Genomic DNA, 6,631 nt, shown 5'->3' on the forward strand with positions numbered 1-6,631 from the left:
TGTCTGGCAACACAAGGCCAAGGAGAAAGAAACCTGCCGGCATCCAGTGCTTCTTTTCATCTGCTGCCCACTTCACGTCAGGTCCAGAAATTAATTGTGTTAAGAGATATTAAACACACTCAGCTGTGAATATGTCACTGAGCACACACGAACGTGTTATAAATTCTCAAACAGCACGATCATCATTCAGGTATTACTACTTTACGACCGAATGTGACTGCCAGACTCGAAAGCCCAGCTTTAAGGAGTAAAGTACTCGAGAAGAACTGAACTGAGACGATCGTATTTTTGTGGCCAACCTTAAATTCAAACTACAGTATTTCTTTTCCCCCTTTTTTAATCACTTTGGCGCACTAGAATAAAGTGTAAACAGATGTAGGCGTGTAAAATGTCTGAACTTAGAACAAATTTTGAACACTTCTTCTTGTACCGATGTAGTTGGTAGTGTTACTTAAAGTATGCAGGTCCAAATAAAAGCTGCGATGGTTAGGTTAACAAATACAAAGAAAGTTCATGAGGATATTTTTTTTCCGTGCATCTAGTCATGATGAAGTGATGAGCCCTGTTGCCCGTAAACTAAAAAGTACGAACAAATATTTATGACACCGTTACCAACACCACTGATTAAATGATGCACATGTTTCCACATCAAGCAGACACTGATCAGCACTGGCTTTCAGTTAGAGTTGTGTTTCTATTGCGGTTCATTTCCACCGTATGCTGAAAGCATTATGTGGCTCTTGAGCAGCTCTGTGTACATCGCCTAGTCACTACTGTTTTTCTATTGTAGGTTATAAAAACAAAAAAGAGAACCTTTGAGCTTTTAACCTAAAGGGAATACTATGTGTTCATCAATCACTGTGAGTGACCCCATTCACATTACACACTCATCGTTTTATCTCCTTTTTTTATAGTAAAAATACTCATTGGTACTGAATTTATAAAATTTACATGACACAACATCATGGACAAGAAAGAGACTGACTTTACCTCCAACTACAATATTTGTTTGTCAAAAAGATAATCAAATATCTAATTATTTAAAATTACTTACACAGTATAGTAATATTGGTGGGGTGTGTGTATAGCAGCTTGACTGTTCCATAACTTTAAGAAAGAAACCCACTACCTATACTGTTCACATACTTCACTGCAATATAAACAATGTGTCAGTAAGAACACCACAATCTTGCAACCCAATAGAGAAGATAGTTACAACAAATACAAAGTGAATGATTTACTGTTTATATGACAGAAGCCGAAACGCTAATATGGAGGTAGCCAGATACAATAACACGATTATTGTGGCTGAGATGATGATGTTTGTCTCAGCCACAGTAAGATGGCAGCATATTAGCTTCTACAAATCGGAGCCCGCTTGTGTATTTTTAATGGATTAAAAATAGTTTCTCTGAATACATCAGTGTGTTGGAAGATGCAATTGCACACTATTAATGTATTTTTATGGGTACAACATTCCCCTTTTCCTATTAAATTACCTAAAAATTACTTACTGTACCTTTAAAACAAACTAATAATAACTAATAATAATAATAATAATAACTTTATTTGTAAAGCGCTTTCAAACAAAGTGCTGTACAACTATTTAAAACTAAAAAGATAAAAAAATAATAATAATAAAAGCGATACATAGCAATACAGGTAAAAGACACAGTACAAGTTAAAAACAGTAAAAATGTCCTTTTCTAACTCGTTCTAATTCAAAGTTCCCACTCTGGTACATCCAGGTGACATGTAACACTCATGAAACACGTCCCAGTTAATATAAAGCATTTTAAACTCGAAACACAGTGGGTTAACAAACTCTTTTACCTGTCTGTTTTCTTGGGATTTGAAGCTCCTCGAGTTATTTAGTATGAAATCAAAGAGATGGCAGACTTGTGTTCTGCAGATCATCCCGGCTGCATTTAACATCAACTGATTTAAAGAGGCAGAGACTGCAACCTAATTCTTCCCCAAGAATTCATCCCACATGCTGATTTATGTTATCTTCACAAAGGTGTTAAACTTTCTTCCCTACGATGAACCTCTGACCTCTCACAGCACCCGGTGCCTGCTCTCACTCTTTGTTCTGCAGCTCTCAGTTGTTTCACGAACCACAGTTGCATACCAGACCACTGGCAGCCTGATGGTAATCTGCTGCCAGTGTAATTTCTTGCATTCTTAAGGTGGAATGTCCAATCTTTTATCAGCCGCAGGTCCCTGCCTGCCTGCCTGCAGCCTCCACTGGCTGCAAAGAAATCCATTCCCACCACACTGTAGTGTGCAAATATCGATGAAAAATAGATGTAACTAAATTACTCTTCACCTCTTACCTCCAAATGCTGTTTGGGGCAGGAATCAAAGGGTCTTTACACATTTCCACAGTAAATTGATTAAACCAGTAGGCCAGTAGGGGGCATTGTCCATTCAGCTATACCCAGTCCACCCCTCCTAACTGTTTAAGGATATTTAAGCCTTCATCATGTTTCAGGGAAAGCACCTTCACACATCTTCATTTGCATCTCCTGGAAAACAAGTCAGTGCTGTCTCAGACAATAGTGGCACCAGTCTGTCTCTTAAGGATGGAAACTGGGAGTGATTTACCTGCAAGATAACAGACCAAAGTATTTTCAACTTCACTTATTTTCCCTAACATGCCAGCATTACATCTTATTGAGTTTAGGGCGCTGTTACAATAGATGTGTGGTGCAGTTGGGATCTGTCTAAGTCATGACACAGTACAATAAAGAAACATTAAAGCGCCCCCTGGTATACATTTTTAAAGGAATAATATGAAAAAGAAAACTGTGTAAAGTGGGTACTGTCATCGTTCTCAGTTTTTAAAAATATACTTGCCAGCACATCAGTCCGGTATTACACAGGATGCTTCAAAGCATGAACAGCTTCAATCCAGCAGCATCAGAATAGGACTTGTCCAGGTAAATGTGAAGAGGAAAGAGGCAAGAAGGTGTTGCTTAGCAACAAATGGAACATCAACACGTGAAAACTGCACAAATAATTATTACATTTTGCATCAATGTTGTTTGAACACACACGCAAGCACTGCAGTGGTGCAAAAAGCTGCTGCTAGAGGATCATACATAAACAGGTCCTGTATGAAACTGTGAGAATGTAGCATCACAGTTTTCAGAACAAGTTTCGCTCAAACATTTGTTTGAGTTTATGCTCTCTGCATAGACTGTATCATAAGAGAATGGATGGATTGTTTTTTCCCTCTGTGCTTACAAAATCCAGTTATGACCTTTTCTTCCTGCACAAAACATGACAGCAGTATTCATGAAAAAGCATGCCATACACTATTTAACTTCAACACAATTTGGTAAAACTGTTACGTATTTTAAAGTTTGTTCTGAGAGTCAGCGGAGGTGTGTCCTGCAGCTACATCATCTTAAAAGTGGATCCGTAAGAAATGTTTCAAAAAGCTCCAACAGAAAAAGATGGTGAAATTGCAATGCACCACTTTAACCCTCAGTTTCCTCCCTAAAGTTGGGCATTTTAAAAGGAGACTAAGGAATGACTCACTTTTGGAAGTAGCCTCAAGTGGCAAACTGAGGAACTGCAGTTTTGTCACTTCTGCAGTGGGTTGAGTTAAATACTTGTCAGTGTCCAAAACGACTCGCAATCCCTGTTTTATATCATGATAAAACTAATCTATCACAATAGTCAAATTACATATTTGACTATGTTAAGGCTGAACACAAATGCTGTGTCCAAAATGGTGTGTCCAATGCTGGGAAATGTTTTATTTGTCTCTGATGACTGTCATGTTTTCTCGTGAAAGCTACAAGTCAAAGTGTGTAACTAGGAAGCCTGCAGGAAAGAGGGCATTGATTTCAAATCTATATTTAACCATCACTCTGTTTTATTCAGTTGTCTAACCTGTTACAGTTGGACATCATTTAACCCCTGTTTGAACACATATGTGTAGGTGGATGTGCACCCATGCGCCGACGTGTCCTGTATTTGCACACTTGAGCGAGTGTACATGTGAGAAACCCTGCTGTATCCTCTCAGACCTGCCCACAGTACAACAATGCCTCGGTCACCATAGTGAATCCCTTTAAAACAAGGAAAGGCCTTGGTTGTCATGGCAACTGCAATGCTTCATAAAGCACAGAAAGATGGAAGTCTTCTACTCTTGTCTCCAGACTTTGTTGTATCTCTGCTGACGTTTCTGTGATTCTACAGTAGGAAGGAGTGTTCCTGTCACTGGGCTATACATCCTTTATATCACTTTCACAACAAGAAACTGACACATGAAAAACACCAAAAGACCAAATCATCGGGAGAAATTTTGAACCCTGTGTCCGGCGCGTGTATAGATATGGACAAAAAACTGAACAAACTATCAGTGCAAGACCATTTTTAGGCACTTCTTGAGCTGGAATTTTATTTCCTTTGTGTGACGTGCTCCCTGTTTTTACAGCTAAGACATATTTCAGTAAAGAAAAATGAGCAGGTAGGGTGGTGGTGGTTTGTGGAAAGCGGGAGAGGTTAAGTGGTTGCTATTCAGAAGCACACAGATGTGTTTCTGTCACTTCAAAGGTCATTAAACTGACTTAGAGGTGGGTTTTGTAAAGTGTTAGTAAAGCCTCCTGCAGTTTCACGAGTTTCATCTCTAACTCATGACCCTTTCAAAGAAACTCATGGTGCACCATTCTACTAAAAGATGTTTCCTCATTTAAAGTTTTGATGGTGTTACTGGAGAGACGCGTCCACAACACTCAACCCCCTCATTATAGGGATCAAAAGTTCATATTTTTCTTTTAATTTGTAAATATGTGTTCAATCATCAATCAAGTTCATAAAGTTGCCTTAAATCGCTGAGATATGTTGATATTTCTATTGAAAATTAAGTGTTCGACCTCCATCAAAGGTCATTTTCAACCCTCATGTAAAAGCTTTACACATTTGAAGATTGTCATTGTATTCATTATACAGTCACATGAAAAAGAAAGTACATTCTCTTTGTATGTATCAAGACACAATAAAAATAATAACCTGGTGCTTGAATACATCCTCAGGTGAACAGCAGTGACTTTTAACACTGTGTCATTATTTATTTAATAATAGCTGGTGATGGTTATGTGTATGACTTTCAGTGTCTCACATAATTGTGGAGGAATTTTGGCCAATTCCTCTTTACAAAGTCATTGAAGTTCACTTTTCACACTCCTGTTGTCCAGCAGGCGGTTCAGGAGCATTCAGACCTGCACTAGCAGACACAGGAATAGTTTCTACCCACAAGCCACCAGGCTGTAGAACTGCTGACATTCTGTACACACCATTACACACTCACGACAATTACAGGACTCTACACACGGTCACTTCAACAAATATTTCTTAAATGCTCATTGCACAAGTTTTTGCACAAACTGTAAATACCAACAATTGTCTCAAATTCTCTAAATTTAATACTGTAGTATTTTGTTTTTATTATATTTTATTATTATTACCACAATTTTCTTGTTAATTTCTTCTTAAATATAACGGCACACTTTCTACATGCTCATGCAAAGCTGAGGAGCACGAGCCAAAGAAGTGGTTACACTGTTTATCTGTATATGACCATAAAACTTGAAACTGGGCATTAATTTATCCACAGTTCTTTTAAGGTTTCACTACAACATTTCATCAGGTTTGACTGGGCTATTGCAACACTTTGGTACTCTGTTTTTTCAGATTTGCTGCTGAGCTTTGGTATTCATGCTCTGTGCATCATGTCCGTCCAAATATCTTCACTTTGGTCTTGGCTGTTCCAGAAATCTTGCTGTTGTGCAAATCCAACTTTGCAAAGCTAACGTCTGCTGCTGTGTTCTTTTTGGAGAGAAGAGGTTCTTTGCTCATAACTCTTTCAAACAAGCCTTACACATTTAGTCTTTTTCTAACTGTACTGTCATGAACTTTAATTTATAACAAAGTAACAGAGGCTCTTAGAGTCTGAGATGCAGCTCTTAAAGTTTTTTTGCAGCTCCTCTGAGCACTGTTTGATCGGACCTTGGGGACGTCCACTCCTGGGAAGGTTGGCAACTGTCTTGAATGTTTTCCACTTGTGTATGAGCTTTCTCACTGTAGAACCATGCACTGCATATTGTTTGGAAATGGCCTTTTAACCCATCTCAGATAGATGAACAGCAATAAATGCCTCTCTAAGATCAGTGTTTTCCTCCTTTGGATTGTGTTAACAGACAGCTGAACGCTCAAGCAAACTGCCAAAAATGTCTGCTTTCATAGAGCCGCTCACGCTTGCTGATGATCACTTCAGCGAATAGATTTGATCAGCAGCGCTTGGGTGTTACTTACTCTCTAGATCTCTATGAAAGCAGTCCACTTCTGGATTATGCTTTTATTTCTGTTAAATTAAATGGCACAGTGTAATATGTCACATGTCCTTGTTCATCTAAAATTATATTAACACCTGTTAAAATCACATTTGACGTTTCACATGGCTGTATTAGAAAAAAACAGTTTTGTTTCACGCTTACGACTCCGTACGACATTTGAAAAACATCTGAGTTGATGACGTTTTTCTTTTTTTATCATTTTTGGAAACAAACTCTTTAAAGTTTAAATTAAACAGCGTGTCACCAACCCGTTCTCAGAGGAA

This window comes from Astatotilapia calliptera, chromosome 17 (genome assembly GCF_900246225.1).
Source record: "Astatotilapia calliptera chromosome 17, fAstCal1.2, whole genome shotgun sequence".
Lineage (NCBI taxonomy): Eukaryota > Metazoa > Chordata > Actinopteri > Cichliformes > Cichlidae > Astatotilapia > Astatotilapia calliptera.